We start from the raw sequence: 22,202 nt of genomic DNA, 5'->3' as shown, positions 1-22,202 counted from the left end.
TTAAAAATTGTGGTTTAAGAGTGTAATTCTAAGAGTGTAGTTTTAATAGTGTGGTTTCAAAAGTGTAGTTAGTGTGATTTTAAGAGTGAAGGTTTAATAGTGGGTTTTCCAGTTTTAACTGGATAGTTTTAATAGTATAGTTTTTACAGTGTGGCTTTAAGTTTGTGATTTTAAGTATGGTTTTAAAAGTGTAGTTTTAAGTTTGTGGTTTTAAGTGTGGTTTTTAGAGTGTTGTTTTCAATAGTGTGGTTTTGGAGTGTAGTTTTAATAGTGTGGTTTTAAGAGTGTAGTTTTAATACTATGGTTTTAATAGTGTGCTTTTAAGAATGTAGTTGTAAGAGTGTAATTATAATAGTGTGGTTTTAAGTGTGTAGATTTAAGAATGTAGTTTTAAATGTAGTTTTAATAGTGTGGTTCTAATAGTGTGGAGTGTAGACTGACCCCACTACCCACTACCCAACAGCTCTCATCGCAGTCCAGTCACTGGCACCTCATACTACCAATCATGAAGCCTGTTAGCAGGGCAGATGATTGGGTTCAAGATAACAATAGTGCAAAATTGCTCCAATCTCAACTGCATTTTCGTTGAAGCATTACTGCGAGGACCAACTGGCTGAAGTGGTGAAGTGTGGTTTTGGAGTGTAGTTTTAATAGTGTGGTTTTAAACATGTACTTTTAAGAGTGTAGTACGAAGAGTGTAGTTTTAATAGTGTTGTTTTCAATAGTGTGGTTTTGGTGTGTAGTTTTAATAGTGTGGTTTTAAGTGTAGTTTTTAGAGTGTTGTTTTCAATAGTGTGGTTTTGGAGTGTAGTTTTAATAGTGTGGTTTTAAGAGTGTAGTTTTAATACTATGGTTTTAATAGTGTGCTTTTAAGAATGTAGTTTTAAATGTAGTTTTAATAGTGTGGTTCTAATAGTGTGGTTTTAAGAGTGTAGTTTAAGTGTAGTTTTAATAGTGTGGTGTAGTTTAAAGCACTCCAAATAATGCATGCAGTGTTGTTTGGCCAGGAATTTGGTGGAGATACATTTTGTGTGTAACATTTTGTATCTTAACTTTCACCAACATCCTGATCTGCATCCAGTCTGTATACTGTTCGACTATGAAATATATACAAGAATGGAATCATATATGATTTACACTGACTTCACATTTTTAGCTGTAAATGCATTCCCTGAGCATTTCACTGCAGATGAATAATAAGATGCTTAATGCAAGCAATCACTGGTGTTCAGTCAGATAATGCATTTTTATTCCTAGTCCATCACTATCCCCCAACTAACCGTGCTGGACTGACCCCACTACCCACTACCCAACAGCTCTCATCCCTCCATATTGCAGTCCAGTCACTGGCACCTCATACTACCAATCATGAAGCCTGTTAGCAGGGCAGATGATTGGGTTCAAGCTAACAATAGTGCAAAATTGCTCCAATCTCAACTGCATTTTCGTTGAAGCATTACTGCGAGGACCAACTGGCTGAAGTCTTCCACACCTGTTCGGTTACTCTTTCATTTTTAGTATTCTAGTTATTCCTTGGTCCAACTCAAAGCCATGGCGAGCACATAAATCACTCGTCAGTCCAGTGGAGATTGAAGTTGGAGGTGAAAAAAGGGAGTCTGCAGAATACAGAGAGGGGAGATTTAAAAAGATGATACAGAAATATTGTCTGGTGCACTGAAGTCTGCATCAGTTAGAGTCACACTCTAAGAACTTTAGATTGGCAAAGTAAGCCGGGAGAGGGAACATCTTGTGATTGCACTTCTTTTTCTTTTTTCTTTTTCTTTTCTTTCCTTTTTTTTGGTCCTTTGCCAGCCTGTGTTTCTAGCCAAGATAGAGAAAAAAGGAGAGTTGTCTAAACCTGGTAGACAGCACAGAATGTGTGAATTGACAGGTATTCCATTGCCTGCCAAAATCAGCTGTCTGAATCTTCCGCCATCGCAAGATCTGCCTTAAATAATTCAGTGAGTGGATACGCATTCAGCGACATTCTCTCTGACACACACATTGCGAAGTCAATTACTCTGATAAAACTTTCTATTATGAAGACAGGATTGAAAGAAGCAAAATTGGTCCAGCATATTCATGTTAGCATGGATCATTTTGTGTTCTTATTTACATTGTTACCATCATAAATGACAATTCCAAAACCAGCTAAAATGATTACTACATGATCCAGCATTTTTGCTGTAATTTATGTTGTCATTATTTATATATATATATATATATATATATATTCTTGCATACTATTTTTAACATGTTTTTTCTTATACAAACTAACACACCTATATCTGAGTGGAAGCTGCATTTAAGAAATATAAATGTACATATAAAAAAAATATTTTACTATTTAATGTTATTAAGCATTTAAAAGTAGTAGGGAGTAAATATTTCAACAGATATCACTGAAAGTCTTATACTCTGACGACTAGACAGTACTAGTGTTTATACATAGATAAATTATCATAGCTGTGGGCAGTTTCATTTTATACTGCTGTTAATTTGATTGGATGTTTTAATTTAAAGGAAATGTAAAAGTACATCATATATAACAGTATATAACAGTTTATTATAGTACATAATAGTTAAAGTATGCTAATAAAGTAGAAAATACTTAAATACACATGTATACTTCACACTTCAGTCATATTTTATTGTAGGTTTTGTAAAAAGATCAATGAAAAATCCATAAAAAAACATTTTCATAGTCATATGAATCCTGTTCTGAATGTATGCACACAGCAATACATTTTACAATGACCAACATGCACAACCTCACATCCCAACTACTCTGACAGCAGAGTTTATTGAGCGAGAAGAGACAAATCAGTTTCTGAATGGATTAGCAGCAGGATGTCAGGTAAGAACAGCTAGCATGCTAGAAACTGTGTCAGAACAGTGAGGACATTCCAGTTTTTAGATCTGGTGACCCATACCCAGAAACAAAGGGACACTTCTCGCCTAATTCTCTCGTTATAGCAAGAGTTACACACACACATAAACACACACACTTTATCAGCATAAACCTCTGGAGGCGAATCACATGAGTGGTTCTTGCATTGGCTGGCGGTGGAGCGCTTTAGCACACCTGCCTGCTTCCTCGAGGATCTGCACATGCTGGACCCAGATGAGAGCGCTCTGAAGTGGACGCCAATAGATGAAAGGGACTCCACTGTAGGATTAGCAACCATTTTGCATGCCTTGATGACTCTGGAATGGTCCACCTCCAAGCTTGCAATCTTTAATAACCTTCAAGAAACATTAAGCAGACATTCACAAACTAAGAACGATACGAGTTCAAAAAGTTAAAGATTTTGCATGGAACGTGCTTTATTTACAGGTTCTTTAAACTGTTACTGAACTTTAGGGCCATGGTTTCTCTAAGTGGGGTCAGGGGAACCCCAGGGGTCCATGATATATAGTCAGGGTTCTGTGATTTTGCCACTGACCCTAAGTAAAACTTACTATGAGCCAGAAGAAACATGATATAGGATCCAACATCACTACATTCATCATTTGGTAAATCAACTAAAATCATGTTGCAGATGTTGAAAAAAGGCAGTCTGGAAAAGTGACAGACCTGATACAAGGTTCTAAAGATTACGAAAGTATGAGAGAGTTTTACCTGAGATTCATTGCTTTTTTAAGCACTATTCAGACAGGATTAGTTACATGGGGAGGTAACCTCATTCATGTTTGTGGCAAACTCAACATGTAGCTAATTTTCAAACTAAAATTGTATTATACTACATTTGTATTATTCTACATTCTGTAGTAAAATTACATTACTTCACCTCCCCTTGTAAAACCGATCCTGTCCAAATAGGGCTTAAGAATCCATTAGAGTATGTGCTATCAGAAGCTATTGGACCAATTAATAAAACAGTCTCTATTTCAAAGTTCTAGCAAACAAGACAGCTCAATTTCACACTCATGTAAGATAACTTCCTCCAAAATAATACCCAAGTAAGCTTACAGCAAAATAAAATATACTATATGTGTATATTATGCTCAGAAATGCAGTGTATACAACTATAAAGGCAGCATCATGCTTCCCTTATTCTAATTCCGTACATTTTACTGTACCCAATGTGTATAGTTAGTATACATTACAAAAATATAATCTCACAAAAAAGGCCATGTTCCAGCAAACAAGGCCTTAAACTAGCCAAGACACAGCTGGTTTTAAAGAACCCTGATTATATCAGCAGCACAAAACAAGAAGCACAAATAAGGTGGTTCTTCAAAGGCATCACTGCCAAGAACCCTTTTGGGCACCTTAGTGTTTAGTGTGTACAAATATCAATGACATTACACCATGACAAACTCATGGTCTCAGAGTAAACTGAGAGGTGTGCCACTGGGACATCCCCTATCACCTTCATTTGCATTTTACATGATGAATTGTTGCTTAGCACAAACTTTCCATGGTGGTAAGGGATAAGCAATATGCAATATGAGCCCACGTTTAAAACACGCTACATCAGTGCCGTATATCTTCCCTGGAAACCTGAGAGACAGTACAAACCCGAAAGCTTTTTATTTTTTGCATTACTTGAATGAGAACTGTGGCTTCTGTCCCTGAGAAGAGCACATGACTGCCATCACGTCTACACCACATGTCCTGTCTTTTATAGCTGTTAGTAGTAATTGCTTTCTGTCAAAACTCTGGGATATTTTTAAACAATTGAACATTTTTTCATTGACAGTTTGCAGTGATTCCACATGTTAAATAGCAAACTTTTGTATATCTTGTCACTTCAGTACTACCTCATTATATCCCTTTGTTGTGATGTCATCCACTCTCAAACCATTAAGGTGAAAGCGATGTCAAACCTGCTCATCTTGCCAAGGAAGATACTCCAATAACCATGAAGCTGAGCAAATTCTTAAAGTATCGGTTTGCTAGATGGGACCATGCAATCAGCCTAGATAATGTGAGAGGAGAATGTAAGAGAAAGGGGGGGGTTGGATTTCAGGAAGCTTCTACTTTGAGCTTGAAGCCAGACCCCCTCTCTTATACATATAGCTGCAACTGAGAGAAGTCAAGTTAAAGTTAAAGGGAGGTGCCATTAGACAGGGAAGATAGAGATGGGAATTTATATATATATATATATGTATATATATATATATATATATATATATATATATATATATATATATATATATATATATGAGTGAAGTTGTATTTAAAATGTATCAATATAAATATATCAATTCAAAAAAGTAAAGTAAATAAGTATTTAAAAGTAGTAGAGAGTAAATATTTCAACAGATATGGAAAGTTGTCTTTGGTCGTGTGTCGTACTACAACTAATGGACAGTACTAGTCTTACACAAAGATGAATTATCAGTTCAGTATCAGGCAGTTTCATTTTATACTGCTGTTAATTTGATTGGATGTTTTAATTAAAAAGTTACACCATATAAAACAGTAAAAATAAAAAATCATGGAATTTAGAGATGGGAATTTATTTAAATGTAATTATATGGCTCCAAGTGGTGAATTACATTTAATAGATTTAAAATATATTTTACATTGTTACTTTACTTACTTATTGTGTTTTGTTTGTTGTCTTTTTATTGCTGTATGCAAGGGTTACGCACCACTGGTCAAATTACATGTATTGTCGAGTTGCCAAGTGTAAATAAGCCTCTACAGAGAACACACTTCTACATGCCCTTATAAACAAATACTGTATGTTTGCTTATTATAACATATTGGTAAACAGTATGTGATGTACAAAGGTTATGACACATTTTATAGTTATGACACATTTTAAGTTATGTCTTTTTTCTCAGTATGTTAAATTTAGGTACCGTGGCGCTGTTGACAGTGCATATGTCACACAGCTCCAGGGGCTTCAATCCTCGCTCTGATCACCGTCTGTGAGAACTTTGGTGTGTTCTCCTATGTTTGTGAGGGTTTCCTTCCGCCTCCTTAAAAAATGGATGTGCTACTTTGCCCCTAGGTGTGAGTGTGTGAGTGAATGGGTGTGTGTGGTACCAGGGGGTATTCCTGCCTTGCGCCCATTGATTCTGGGTAAGCTCCAAAATATGCAGATATTGCCATATTTCCTGTAGATGATTTGTTCACATATGCTGGAAAATGGAAAATTAACAAAACTTGTCATTTGAACAGAGTTTTTCTTTTCAATAAATAAATAATATTGATAAAATATAAAATAACATGAGCATGTTGGCTAGACAAGGGTTCAGAATCTGCATCTTAGCCAACATTTCAGTGAGATATGGGAGATAAATAATTCATATAAAATGATAGCATGCTTTTATTATTGCCAGCAACTACAAAGGTTATGTAAAAAATGAACAGTGAAAACAAATATTACCCACAATTTTGATGGGCAGCGTGTAACGATGCAAGATCGTTTTTTATAGCGTATAAGTTCTTTAATGATCAGGATTTGATGAGGAAAAGTGAGCATCGATCAGCAGGATCTGTTCTTAGATCAATAAGGAGTCCTTAGGACAGATCAGTGGTTCTGAAACTGATCCTCAGTGCTTACCAGATGCTCCATGTTTGTGCTCTATTCCTAAACGTAAGGAGCTGGGATTGATCAAAATGAGGACCATCTGGGAAATCATGAAGACAACCAATAACCTACAGCAGTGGTTCCTGCACAGTTTCAGGCATTCTATGCCATCCGCTTCACCTGATCCAACACACGAATTAGCTGATAAGTTGGATCAGATGTGTTGGAGATAGGGCCAGTTAAAGCTGCAGCTCCCCAGGATCAAAGCTGACAACAACTGCTCTAAAGTACGTGAGAACGAGGTCCACCATGAGCCGTTCGAGAGAAGTAGGCGCAAGAACCGCGGGGAAGGAAGCAGTAAACAAAACTAAGCCCGATGATCAAGCTCTATTAAGATGCAGATGCAGGACTATGCTAATTTGACCCTATATCCTACAGAAGAGAAACAACAGAACTACGCTTCATTAAGAAAGGCCATGCATTATTCAGATAACACACGACCGGAGGAAAGACCTCAGGCCAATTAAAGGACTCTGTGCTATGGAATTTTCCGGGGCCTGCACTTTCCTCCCAAACAGACGTTACGCAGACGGAGACGCGCCATTCATTTTTAAACAGACGTATATTATTATTAGTGTCTGATTTTCTGTGTAGAACAGAAGAAAAAAAACATAAAGAAAGAAGAAAGAGGAATGAAACTGACTGTGGCCATCCAGAGAGCGAGTGAGAGGGGGGAGGGAGGGAGGGAGGGAAGGAGAGAGAGAGAGCATGTATCAGCTATTAAAATGCTAACTGTGCAGGTATCCCCAGGGTAAAATGGTTGACCTATTTCTCTAATGCCAGGGTTCAGCTCTTTTCTGCTCTTTGAATGCACACTCACAGAGACACTAAAAAAAACACATCCGTGTAAGATAACACCTCAGTTTTCCACATATGATGCACAAACACACGAATATCATATTATCGCTGTCATAGCAAAACCTTATATCTCTGAAATGGTAACTTTAGAAGATTAGGGAAAACTATATTCTGAATTTTAACACAAAAGATTACATTTCATGAGATCTGTGCCGCATTTCTATTGGTCGTTACATGTGAAATGTTCACACAAGGTAAAGAACAGCTGGTGTGTTTTAACACATTGAACCTTAGGTTAATTGTTCAGTTATCAGTCTTAATGCAGAGACTGTTGTGAATTATTTCGGCAACCGTTTAGTGCAACACATTTAGTTGCGCCCCACAGGGCTCTGTTATAGGGTTGATAGACTTGCTTATTGTGGCAGTAAGGTAGTTATGAGAAGTGAACAATCAAAGAATGGATCTATGCACAGGCTTTAAGGGGTTAAACGGCACAAAACATTTAATGTGATGGCATACAGTAGTCATTATCTTGGGCCCTGCTATGTCATGCAGAACTATGTTATAATACATATTTATTGATTAAGAGTGTCAGCACAGAATGTGTGTGTCTGTGTGTGTGTGTGTGTGTGTGTGTGTGGCTAAACAATGGCAAGCCACTGAGCTGATTGCTCGGCTGAGTGAGCGCAACCCTGGCTGACTCCATTAGAAGTGACTCACTATCTCTGCAGGCATCTCCCTCTCTCGCGCAGGCCCTCTCTCTTTCTCTCTCTCTCTGTGTCTCTCGCTCTTTCTCATACACTCTCTCTCTCTTTGTTCTGTATGATTAAATGATGAAGATGAAGTCATTGTTCATTTAGCCTCCAGAAAGTGCAATCATACTCCTGCAAAGGGACACTGCATCATAACTGACTCCTCGCTGGACTCTCTCGCAGTCTAGCCACTATTAAAGGCCTGCACTTCAGAATATAAATGTAGGACTGTCTCCCAGACACACTCCAAAGACCCTTCCAATCACCTGAATGTGTGTTATCATGGTTCACCGCTGTGCTTTGTGGAATTTAAAGCTATGGGCCAACCAAGATTAATCACCAATTCTATTCACATTGCCCACCAATGGTTCAATATTACTGTATCTAAAACCATGATCACAGAAGGTTGTCCCCTCACTATTTATTCCAGTCAAAGTGCGATTATGGGCAGTCTCAGTGTGATGTGATTCTAGAGGGAATGTAGAGTGAATAGCTAATGTTAGCTAGCTGTGAGTGACGGGCAATGTTATGCTGAGTGAGAAAAATGAAAGACCATAACTCTGAAAGACCATAACTGCTGCCCATCCCTTCTAAGGTTTGTGAATTCACACAAATTTGACTCCCACAATTCCTGGTGGGTTGGTAATGCTTAGTTACTGTGAGCTATCAACATATAAACCCCAAGTCCAACCAAGTCCATATGCTAATATTATTGTACGCTGGTAATTTAGCACCAGTTTTGTAACTATAATTGGTCAGCTAATAGGTTACAGAGTGGACAAAGGTGATCACATTCAGGCCCAGCAGCGTGAATCTGCAACTGTTTGACACAACAGACAGTGTATTATGGGATCTGTTGATAACAGTTTTCACATGTGAATCCAATGAAGATAGACAGTAGTAAGCTAAAAAGCAAATGTGCTGCAGAGAATTCAAAATTCTTCGAACTTAGAACAGCTGAACAGTTTTCATTTCTAGAATCTTTGCATTTTCATCTTTATTTCTTACTCATTATTAGCATTTATATACTACTTCACATGACCAGGATGTAAAAGCTTACATGTGATAAATGCAATATTTCTAAATTCTTGTCAGCATTTCTCACTGCCCACCTGCTCAGATATGCCCAGATATGCCCAATATCCCAATTTCACTCCACTCTCCTTAAGTAGATTTTTCATGCTTGCCTTCTTAAGTTGTTATGCACTCTTTGCCCTTGCTATCCAGCTTCACAAGGTTTTCATAGTTCATAGATTGGGAATGCCAAAAACAGTACCATTTACTCTGCCTACCAAATTGTATATGCTAATCCTGAGGCCCCTGATGCCTCCATGGTTGAAAAGATGCCACTAGAGTGACAATACAAGACAAAATGCCCTATTAGCTGCCCTTCACATAAGAAGAAAATGATGCCCACTAGGATGACCCTTCCTGTGATAAATTATGATGTGCTATCCAGATCAAGACAATTTGATAACGTGTCCTATTGAGTGCCTTTCTATGGGTGCCCTGCCAGAATAAAAGGGTGCCATTGTGAAGTGCCCTCTATGCCACCCCTGCTTGACTATGTCCCAAAGGGTGCCCTATCCAGCAGAGAAAATGTGATGCAGTGCTGTATAGGGTTCTCCTACAGGTGAGAAAGCATGATAAGGTGCCTGGTTAGGCTCCTCTGACAGGGAAGTGCCCATACAGTGGATACAATGTGATGCAGTGCTGTAAAGGGTGTCCCTACATGTGTCAGAACATGGGTTTTTTTAATGGAAGACCCTTTAGTGGGAATATAGTGATGTGGTGCTCTATAGTTGTCTTCCCAATAGGATAAACCTGACATTCCCTACAAGTGCCTTTTGATGAAAATGAGAAAACATGATAAAGTGTCCTTGCAATGGAGAGAGAGAAAAGCCCCAGTGGAGAAAATGAGATGCAGTTGCCCACAGTGTGCCCTCTGGGGCAGGCTTTCAAACCCTGCTTACAATGCAAATACACAAATACACATTGCACATCTGCTAACAAATCTTTTCTACATGTTTTAAGAGGCCAAAAAACTTTTAGTTAGCATTTTGATGTAATCTCATCTGCTCTGTCCCTGCAACACTCTGCTAACTAAGCGAGTAGGACAACACTCACAAGTCATAAAGTGTAAAGTGTAAAATCCTATAATATTACTCTACTACCCCAATCCACATACTTCTTTCACTTTAAGTGACCATTCTGTATCTCTCAGCTTGTCCAGAAATGCATGAGAGTGTGCCATTCTTGCATTCTTGATCAAGAATTACTATTTTATGTTGGGCCCCCATATTGTGCAGTATGTGCCCTTTTTATTTTTTCGCCCTTACACTAGCTGTAGGACCACTGGTTGTTAGAAATATAAACTATGTTTGTTTGTTTTGGGCATTTCTATATTTATATATTTCCCTTTATATATTTACTCACAGTAAACAGCCCAAAATACTATTGGCCAACTGGGAATTTGCCCAGCTCAACACATTACCCACTCAGGCCTTGGCTATTAGCTAGAAATAAAATAAGTGATTGACACACATCTTGATGAGTGATGTATCATGAGCTACTGTAGTTGGCAGTATGCAGTTTTAATATACTTGGTCCTGGAACGCTGGCTGTTTTTGTAACCTAATAGTAAAACTGAAATGCTGATGAAAATTATTTCACACAAATGAGCTTCGGCTGAGATGTACATGGTTCAGTTGAGATGGACGAATTTATTGACATGTATGTATTTAAAGCTTTAATCAGTGGGTTACAGTGGGTTAAACGCTACCATATCAGAGTAAACAACAATATAAATCCATTCATTTTAAAGTGGAAGGTCCCCCTTTGCCCCTAGAACTTTATGAAAGAAAGAGCAACAGCACTCGTGGTAACATTAGGAAGTGATGCGGGCCCGAGACAGGAAGCCTGGGGCTGGGGCCGGCGCTGGCCCAGCACTGGGTCGCTGCCGGTGAAGTCACATGGCCTGCAAAGAGACTGTGGTTGAGAGATAGTGGCCAGGAGGGCCAGCTGGTGGGGTGTGATGAAGTAACTATGGAGGAAGTGCGGGGCCGAATGTGGCAACAGCCCTCAGCCCTCGACTGTTATTGACGAGCAGCGAGTCATCCTGTCACAAGATTTACCACAACTGTGAGACTTCCGCTGCCACTCAGCTCTTCTAGTAGGACTTGGCGGCCTGGTGGGGCTCCAGTTCAGATGTGATCGCTGCGGCTGTAGAGCTTCTGCTGAATGTTTCATTCCAGTGGGTTCAGGTGAATGTCCTGGTTTCTAGGCCAGGGTTGCACCAGCAACATATAATTTTGTTATTAAGTTTGTGTGTGAAGTTATGAGTAAGTATTTAGTCACCACCAGTTCATACCAGGGACCAGGCCAGAGGGGAAAGTGCAAAAATACCTGGACAGCCCACTGTAAATATGAACATGAGTTAAAATTAGCTTTGAATATGTACAAATGATTAAATAATTGAAGAAAAGTATCTTCTTACAAGTTTTTTTCATTGTTATAACCTCATGTTTTTTTTTCCTCATTCAAATAGGGTGGTTGAGATGGTGTATGGTAGTAGTGCTAGCAAAGTCTGTGTGTTGTGTTGTGTGCCCTCTACACCTCAGGTGGTACAACACTGGTAAAATTTCAAATTAGTTCAAAGTTGCCAAGGTAGCATGAACCTGGTGGCCGCAAGATGCTTTACAAAAGAACTTAGCTTGCTAGCATCACTTTGTAGCATATTGAGGTCATGATCATTTCACTAAAACTATTTAATTCAATTAAATTTAAATGTATTTAAATAGCATTTTTCACAACAGATGCATTCTCTTGTTTTTGTGAGAGCTATATTCCACCTGTCCACACATCCAGGTATTTTTTACCATTTTTAAAAGCTGTTTTTTGTTTTTAAAAACTGTTTTTAAAATTTCATTAAATAGAACTCATAAAACTACAATGTCTATGCGTAGATAGCACTAGATTTTAGATTTTGACCTATGAATAAATTGAAATACTGTTCTGTTATTAACATATAATGCTATAGGGCTAGCATTTTCATGCAAGCATTTTTGTCTCTGTGTAAACAGAAACATTTTCAAAATAGAGGGAAATCTTTATTTTTTTAAAAGAGGCCACAGATTTTTTAATCCAACCCACCCCACCTGATATAAATATTTACTGCTCTTAGACATCTTTGATTGGAAAGGGATGAGTAAGATTTGGGTTGGAGCTGAAACCTGCAGTAAGGTAGCAGTCCAGGCGAAGAGTTGGAGGCCACTGATCTGTCATAGATTATTAGCCTGTAGGTGTCTACAGTAGCTTCATGTTCATGTTCTGGACAGCTAGACTCCATATGAAGCAGATCTGTATCTACTCTACATCACAAGCTGAAGACAGACAGTACAAATGAGGATTTGTAACCATCATCCTAATGCACCCTGTGCAAAAATGTGCACAGAATGTAATCTACCACCAAAATAGCCCTCACGCCAATATGCTAGGTCTCACCCATAACCCTTGTGTAATAGGCTTCACATATGCCTTCATCTCATTTGAGAGTCTGTCACCACTCTGCCTATGTCTCCTGCCCTGATTTACCCAGCTGGGTTCTGCTCTAGCTGATCTCATTACAGGCCCAGGACCAAGCAATGGTCTTGTTCCCCAGAGACAGACCTCTACACAGGCAGGCATCCTGCTGTGCGGCCCCTGAGGTCACAACCCAGCTCGCTGCTGAGACAGGCCCGAGCTTTGACAGCCGTGTCATCAGGTGTGCATCTGCACCCCTTAATGGGCCCAGACGCAGGAGAGCCGGGCCTATGCACATCAGCAAACGAGGAGGCTCACCTGGTGCAATGCGCCGAGGCTGATTGAGCGAGTGGGGCTCAGGGGGAGAGGTCACGCCCAGGGACAGTGCGCTCCAAGTGGGCTAAACCGAGCAGCTGCTCCCCCCTGAGACCTCTGCCCCTTTCCAGGAAGCCTGCAGCGGAGAAAACACCAAGATGCCCTGGATACATATTCAGCCAAGACTAAGACAAAGGAATGGTTGTGAATGTTTAAACAGCCAGCGATGGTCAAAACACGGAGAGACTGGCCAAGAAGGGTGGCGATGTTTGTGCGAGAAGCTTGAGGGAAGTCAACTGGGTGGTATACTCAAAGCCCCAGTGAGCAGAGTTTTCCAGTAAGCTCCTCTAGCAGTACTGGGAATACAAACAATAGTTCAACGAAAAAAAATCTAATTTACCCTAGCACAGATAATCAGCCAAGACATGTTTGGGTTCTGACATTTGCTTGTGACACTGTAGGTCATTCTGATATTTATAAAAAGTGGCAAAAGCACAGGCAACATTTTGGTTTCAACATGTTTGCTTCCAGTGGTATAGTGGCATCTGAATAGAAAGGCATACTTTGGGGTTCTTGAGGACCCCCACCCTAACATGTGAATGTGCATTTCACCATAAATGAAGGCTTGTAGAGCAAACTACTGCATGGCAAACCTCTATATATGTGATTTATCAAATGAATAATACAACAGATTTACAATATATGTTATGCTACATATTGATTTCTTTCTTACCCGTTCGCCCTACCTGGTTGGCAGCTAGCTAGCCATATAATATAGCTGAGTGTGTTAATATGTATATATATATATGTACATATTTGTGTGTTTTGAATCATTGTTGGTTTGATGATTTGACATTCCCATTTAGGGTTACTGGTATTTTGTGGAATCCATTCTTCCCTCTACTCAAAGCCACTCCTTCTTATGACTCTTTCCATGAAGATTATGTCTGTTCAAGCAATGCTGCACAATAGGGTGGTGCACAACCTTCCTGACTCATTAGGTTTTCTTGGAGGTTCTTGACAGTGATATGTTTTTTGTTTTTTGCCTGTAAAACCATCATATGGGCAGTTCTCTTCAAGTGTTTTTTTTTTTTTTTGTCTTCCAGATCTCATCTTGACCTCCACAGTTCCCCTGAACTTTCATTTCTTAGTAGCAATCCACCAAGGGCATGATTTTGACATTGATAGGAATATAAAAGCAGACCACAGGGGGCCTCCTGAAAGCTGGTTATTTATATAAAATAAGTTAAATGAAACTAATCCCAAATAAACTACTACCTGACAGGATTGCTTCTGTCACCTGATGAAATGCATGCCATATGAACAGTGAGACAACATGTCCCTATTCAACACTCTCATTTCAGACACACACTGATGAATCACTGTACAGCATCAGCTTAGCACCTGCCACAATACTGAATTTCACTACCAACATATCACCAAGTCATTATTCGACTTGACCTGTGACCCTGCCTCTCCACCTGTCTCTCCTCTGTCTGAGCTACCACATGGTCAGCAAAAGGATTCATGGCTTTGTTGAGTTTTATGATTGTATGAGTTTTATGATGATTACCATTATTATTGACGCTACACATTAGCAACTTACACTTCGACTTTATGTAAAGTAGCTCCTAATTTTCACCTTTCATTTTTTGGCTGCAATCCTGACTGAGAATATCATCTAAATCGGCTAATCGCCACACACACACAGTACCATTTAGGGTTGCCAGCAGTTTTTTTTTTTTTCAAGAGAACAAGGTCTGTTAATCACTTGCTAAGTGCCAAATAAATTGATTAGACGCTGCTGGACCGTTGTATTTTAATTTTCCATCAAAATAATTGCTAGAGACATCCCCACCATTCATACCCTCTCTACCCAATTCTTTGCCCTTGCATTCTGTACTGTAGAAACCACACGTGGCTATTTTCTTATTGATTACTTTCATTGTAAGAGCATTTAGACAGTTGCTTAAAGGAGACCATGCTCGACGAGTGTTTGAAGAGCCATAGAATTTATAAATCCTGGAAATTATTCAGCTGACAGGTCCTAATTACTAATTAAAAATGGTGACATGCCCCATGTCACCAGGGGTCTGTTCCAAACTTGTGAACAGACCCCTAGCACTAGCAAAGCTCTCGACACCAGAAGGGTAAGGACTGACAAATGTGTCCTCTGATACATGCAAAATACGGACGCCTGTGCTGTTCAACATCACTTAAGAGTGTTAAGAGGAGAGAGTATCAATTGTGCTCTCCCTAAATCCAGCCACCGATGGCAAAATGGCATGGCTTGGAAAGATTTTTATTAGCCACTGATCACGTGTCCAGAAATGCTGACCGTAACAATGTCATACAGTGTATAAAGTCTAATATTATATATATATATATATATATATATATATATATATATATATATATAATCTTACATTTAATGTTTTGCAAATTAGTGTATGATCATTTAGGCATACAGTTTAATGTATACATACTGTGTATGCATCCATGACTTCCGTAGCTTCAGTAAAATGAGGCAAACTACAAACACCAAAGCTGTCTTGATCACCTGTACTTGGGGCATGGGGGAAATTGTGTAAAATTCTGATTTTTGGACCTTAACATGTGGAACTTACAAAGGTTTTAATGTTGTTTTCCTGTCCAGGCACTCTGCGCCAAAATGGCAGTCCAGCACTTAACTAGGATTATGAGGCCCGCGGCAGAACTGAGCCACCCTGGTCCTGCACAGGGACCCACTGAGTGCGCTGGCTTTTGTTCCAACAGAGCTTCTAATTACCTCGGCTAATTGAGCTGTTAATTGAACTGTTGTCTTAATTAAATATCTCCTGATGCTTCCTTGTTCCCAGTGCTTGCTATCGGAGGAGAGTGGCCGTCACAACACATGCCACACGTGAGGAAAATGTCCCAACTCTCTGGTCAGCTAATCATCCTCAATTTTTTTTTTCCTGCCTTAGAGACAACCGTTAAAGATTAATCTATAATCACATGCAGATATAAATCATGAAACTCTAAAAATGTATTACTGTACAAAATGATTCATTAAATGGCATATGGCCCTTGAGGGAAATGATGTCACAGATTTTAATGGGTTCAGACTAAGGTCTTACCTGCTTACTACCTGCAGTATCTACTGTAATGCGTTTTTGTAATCATTGTTCCAAGCAGAGTTTCAAGGTGTACCGTTCACTCCCCAGTGCATACTGTCTATATGTTCAAAGTAAGCTGCAATAAAAGCCTATGTTGTTGTCCAAGTCCTTTACTAATATCGCCACAGTTTAGCTCCGCCCATTCACGCTGATGTTATAAGGTGTGTTTCAGTTCTGACTATTTTTTGAATGAGACAACCAATCAGAACATTAACTGGTCTTAAAAGAACAGTAACACATAGTTTCATTCATATAAAAATGACTATTAAAATGAATGACTGGTGCAAGAACCCACACATACATTATTAGAAGACAAAATTAATTGACTAACATGCCAAAAAATGCAGGATATGGTCAAATGAAAGCAGCATTATGCAAGAATTGGCTCCTAGGCTCTTGTGGAGTGTAGTTCACTTTCACACCACTGTTGTAAATACAAACCACGCAATAAGCTCCCCCTTATGGACAAACTGTACACATGCTTTTGTTGGCAAGCTGAGAGATACAGGACATCTGAAGTGAAGTAAACGTGGACTGAGGGGGTAGAGTAATATAACAAGGAGAAGGATATAGAATATAATAAGAATTTTACACAAATGTGACTCGGGCTACACAGTGTTGTGCATTTCATGTGAGAGGTCTCGTGCAGCTCCACCACTGCAGTTAGCAGCGTTCCGGCCCGGAGTAGCAATGACAGACATGCCGTTCTCCCTATTTCAAGTCAGAGAAGTATCAACCAGATTTTGAAGCTGTTATTTTAAGGTTCATTTGCTACCAAAAGATGCTTTAAATGCAAACAAACAAAACACACAAGCACATCACACACACATACACACACACATACGATACAGCCCTCTGCCCAGCAGACCCAGTGACAGTCAAACACCTGCAACCACAACATCTTCCCCCACCTCGGTCTTTCTGCCTGTCCTCTCTTCACCCCCCACTGCTCCTCCAGTCCCACAGGGCCTCCTGGGGTGGGGGGGGGGGGCGTTGGTGGGGAGCTAAGGCCGGTCAGTGGCTCTCAGCTGGGCGCCTGACTCACTCACACAGACTTCCTGGAAGAGGCCAGCACAGCGAAGGAGGATGAGGTGGGACAGAGACGCCAGCGCCAGTGATGCTAACTTTATCATCCGCTCTCAGCCTGGTGGCAGATGGTGGCGGGCTGCACTTGCGACACACACACACACACACGCCCGCACGGTCGCTTTCCCATGAGTTTCAGCCACGGAACCATGTGAAAGGGAAGCTTTGTCACAGCCCTGAAAAAGGTCAACAAGGCCTGGATGAAGTAAGAGCAGTGGCACGAGAGAGGAAGAGTGAGAGCGCGAGAGAAACTTCATCCACTTAACATTTCACTTCAGAGAATGATTGACTTCTGTACAGAAATGCTTAACCAGGGTGAAACTTTAGAGTTCGGCACAAACGCTTTGGCTTGGAGTCAATGATTAAAACTCTAAACCAGTGTGGATGGCTGGAAAGAAACTAAGAATATCAAGGAGAGAGAGAGAGAGAGAGAGAGAGAGAAAGGGGGAGAGAGAGAGAGAGAGAGAGAGAGAGAGAGAGAGAGAGAGAGAGAGTGCAGCCGAGGAAGGTTATCGGCGTCTTTGGCCCGAGCGCCAGGTAGAGAGCGGAGTCCCATGGAGATTCTAAATGAACCATTCGACGAGTTTCCATGGCAGCAGCATGTGGTCAACAAAAGATGAAATGTCCTGCTGGTCACCACAGCAAGAAAATGCCTGCCCAAAGCAGCTTACTTCACCAGCTCAGCGGACACAGAAGAAATGGCAGGACGGATGTCTGTCTCACAGCTACAGAACAGCTGTAGTCCAAAGCCATACAGATCCCAGGGACAGCATTTTTGCCATGCATGCCTTACACGGCATGTTACCCATACTTACACTGTTTAATGCTGTTTTCAACAAACCATTGACTTCACCACCAGCTTTTTTCTGTACTTCTGTACAGCACAGGTTTCTCAGGGATTCCTGCCATCTCAAGCAATGAGATATACCTATATATATATATATATATATATATATATATATATATATATATACACACACATATAATGCATATCATTTTTGCTGTCTTGACATTTTGGTATAGTTTTAGTCTGGCATATTTTTTTTTACATTGTATTAAAATGTCATGATGAATGGACCAATAGAAATGCTTTGAAATGCCTAATAATAAGTAATAAAAGTACATTTTGACTTCCATTGAAAGTTTGATGTGTGTGTATTCAAAACTTTAACATTATATTTTCTATGCTCAAACTGGGCTTTGTGAGTACCCCATCTGTTATACACCTCATTACTTTACACCAGGGCTGCCAACTTTTACAGTTTTCTTGAATTGAGATTCAGGTTTGTCCAGGATGGTAGTGGGTTTGTGGGAAAAAGGTTTTAATACATTTTTAATCATTTATTAATTAATTTATTTATTTACTTACTTATTGGTTCATGGCAGTTTTGTTAGCATTACTACAATATCACTTGCATACTGCAAACAACAAAATACAGTATTTGCTCATACAGTATATACTCACCACTATGAGGTTCTAATCCTGTTATTTTCTCTCAAACAGTACTGAACAAAGGCTTAATTTAACCTTTAATCAAACCTTTGCCACGCCTAAATATATACATACCACATTTAATTTAAAAAATATATATAATTGTACTGTAATTGATATGTGTAACTTTAGCCATGGTTTACTCACTGTATTTAGAAATTGTTTGGTTACTGCTTGTGCATAGTTCACCAATTAAGTCTTGTTAACAGCCTTTTACTTTTCCCCAGTTTTCGTCCTCGTTTAGTGAGTATGTTTTCTACTCTCGCATAATACATGCGAGTGCACTGTTCATTTTGCGAGAGGTCCCTTATTACTTTGCTGTTGTTATGGTTACCATTTGGCGTGCCCTGATCTAACGTGCACACAGACAGTGCGTTTGCCATAACTCCTTCAGAAGGTCGCCATTGCCAGTCCAGCTTGTTGTCTAGCTTCAGCTTCATTACCCCTCACCATGATGTTACCTAAAAGATTTATTCTGCTGCTGTTTGCACCGTAAGAACAGAAAGCGTAGACCATGGATGGTGAGAAGGTTTAGGCAGTTAACTGCTAGTGGTAAAAAAGCCAGAAGCTTTAGGAACGGAGACAGGAAGCTGTGGTCTGTCCTGGAACTTAGGAGTGGGTAGAGGATTTTGAGAATATGCCAGGTTGATTGGATAAATGTAACCCTTAGAAAGGGTATAGAAAGAGAAACCACAACGCTGCTCTCGGATCAGCGGGAAAAGCTCACTTTTGACCAACCCAGAGTCTCGACCAACTCGAAAAGCATTGGTTAAGAAAGATCCAGCAGGCATGAGTAAGAGAAACAGGGCTATATATCACGCATGCCATCAGCAGAAAAGAAGACTGCTTGTGATTTCGCACTTTTGTTCTGACAGGTGTATTACTTTGATGAGGAAGTTAAATGGCGCTTAAGATGGGCATGACGACCAGTCTGGGTGTCTGGGGAAGCTGATAACTATGTTATCTATTTCAGCGTTTCATATCATGCAAGACAACGTCTGGAAAATGTTTCATTTCATCATGTCTGCCACAGTCAGTCTTCAGAAGTTCCCTCTACTGAATAGAGAAGTGCTGAGCAGCTTATCATGGCACGCACAGATAGCACCAAAAAGTGGAAATGGGTTTCATTCAGCAGTTTCATACCAGCAGAGCAGTGTCTGCTGTAATTACTATAAGCTCCCATTAGCTATGATGCAACACGTTTTAAAGCTTAGTGCTTGTTCCAGATGCGTTGAGTGGACTTTCAGCAGCTGATAGGGTGGGCTGTTTGCATTGGGATGGGTGGGGGGAGAACGTCATTGCTCCCTGAGCGACAGGACCGAATCCAGGAAACGCTTCTTTAACTGCTAGCGTCCCACAGCTGTGTCTTTCCATCTGCTTCAATACAACAAGTACATTGTACCTCAGAGTGTAAAACATGGCCGCCCGTGCGTGTCTCTATGGTCCATCACTTCCCCTTTTTGAAAATAACGGAAGAGATTCACCGCCTGTATCAGTGTGTGCTACTGTACAATAGAATGGCTGACTCTGGTTAAATGAACGCTGTAGTGTTCTCTTTATGGCCGACATCTGCTACATGCAGTTGATTACCATGAATGATGCTTTCCCCCAATATTAAGTCTCAGAACAGTACTAGCATTAGGCCATTTTCATAAGAAGGGTTTGATGGTAAATTTAAAGAGGCCCTAGAATGGAAAACTCAATTGTCCTTGACATAGTCGAAGAATGAGAGTTCGGAAGTGATAAACCGAGAACCTCAAACACTGTCGTGTCCTTTTTCAAGAGTAAAACCCATGTACATAAAAGGAGATGTCAAACTGACAAATTCAAAACCCTAAGACTGTTATGTAACTACTACTACAACATTACATTACAGTCCACTAGGAAAAACTTTTCTGGGCTAAACACAACAGCTTTGAGAGAGAATATTTAAGCAAGCCTGAAAAGGCTACGAGCTAACTCTAGCCGAAGAGCGAAGCACCATTCAGAGAAGGTTTGACCCTACAAGATCCGACTACAGTTTCTTATGCTAGGTAATGGGCACAGAGAGAATGGTAAAGCTCTTATTACAGTCACAAAATGTATGCTATGCTCGGCTAAGCTATGCGACTGTGGGCTACCGTACTGCCGTTAACCAGTCAAGAAAAAAGAAGAGCTTATGTTTTTGTTTTTCATAAGATCATTGTAAAATGGGTGTTTTGTTTTGAAGAAAAATAATAGGGTTGTAAATAGGCTTGTTACACCACTGTTGAGCTTTTTTTCTTTTTTTTTTTTCAAAGTCACATATTTAATAAACAACTTAAAATACATTGTGTGGCGCCTTTAATATTTAACTATAATTTTTACCTATAATATATATTTACTATTTGAATCTGTCGTCCACTATTGTCATTTGCATAGTTTAAAAATGGTCAGCTTTCCTTTACGCCACAAATGACATAATAAACAGACTGATATTCATTTCAATTGACATTTTTTTTTCACCTGCAAAGTAATATGAGGTTTTGTAGCAGGTCTTGCTGCAAGGTCCTGAAGCAACTCATCATTATATTCCATTACAAATGTCTTATAAATCAACTTAATAAATACAAAAAAAAAAACCCAGCCTGATTTATTGTAGGTGCTAATCAGGTGATATTGCCCGGTAATCTAGTGTTAGATATTGGGCTAAAACCAGTAGGCCTATTCTCTAAAATTCCCACCCTCTCTCATTCAGTGAGATTGTCTGATAATCAGCCAGCGGATGGATTTTACGTTAGACTTAAATAGGATCATTTGGGTATTAAGTGGGCTAAAGAGGTGACAGCTATCTGTTAAGTTTCCAGTGATCACTGACTGAGTCAGTGAGTGTGAATAAAACATCATTTGCTCTAAGTGGGGGAAATGAGACCCAACTGGTGTGTCTGTGTGTGTGCGCGCATGTGTCTGTGTGTGCACACATGTGTCAGGCTGTGTTTCTTCATTTGGGGAACTTTTGACAGTCTTGTGTATTTGTGTGTGTGTGTGTGTGTGTGTGTGTGTGTGTGTACCAGAGTTGCGAGAGCGCAGCAGATGGCTCCTCTCTGTGTGTGTTTGCGGTGGAGTGTGACTTTGCCTCTGGTTGTGCTACTGATGTTGCCATCCACCAAGTCAACAGCCAACCAGTGAAGTCAGGCTGTTGAGTCAATCCACCCTCCAACAGAGAGACACTCTGTTCCTCAGTGAAGAAAATATACAGCATGAATGCACAGACACGCATACGCACAGACACACACGCACAGGCATGCATTGTGGTATTTCATAAAAAAATGTATTACTGAACTAACAAAAAAAACAATTAAAGGTATTGTGGTTTATTTTTATAATGTTGTATGATTATTGTGTGGTTTAATGCATCAAAAATCTATTATAAATAAAAAAAAAAACACCACCACTAATTTCCATTGGCATTAATGAGCAAAAGTATATTTGAAATAAAAAAGGGAAGAATTTCATGAAAAGAACACCTTTCCAACTGGTAAGCACAGGGCTGAATTAATGTTTTTTGGGC

General features: G+C 39.7%; 1 long non-coding RNA gene across 1 annotated transcript in view; it reads right to left on the bottom strand.

The window, feature by feature from the left end:
- Positions 1-2,641: 2,641 nt before the first annotated feature.
- The window catches only part of LOC140564810 (uncharacterized), a 34,850-nt gene continuing 15,289 nt past the window's right edge, over positions 2,642-22,202 (bottom strand). Inside the window, exon 3 of the long non-coding RNA XR_011980545.1 lies at positions 2,642-3,246. This is a non-coding gene — a long non-coding RNA (uncharacterized lncRNA). The remainder of the gene's footprint in view (positions 3,247-22,202) is intronic.

The sequence above is a fragment of the Salminus brasiliensis genome, chromosome 10, assembly GCF_030463535.1.
Source record: "Salminus brasiliensis chromosome 10, fSalBra1.hap2, whole genome shotgun sequence".
NCBI classification, from domain to species: Eukaryota; Metazoa; Chordata; class Actinopteri; order Characiformes; family Bryconidae; genus Salminus; species Salminus brasiliensis.
This window is presented reverse-complemented; position numbering and strand designations above follow the sequence as displayed.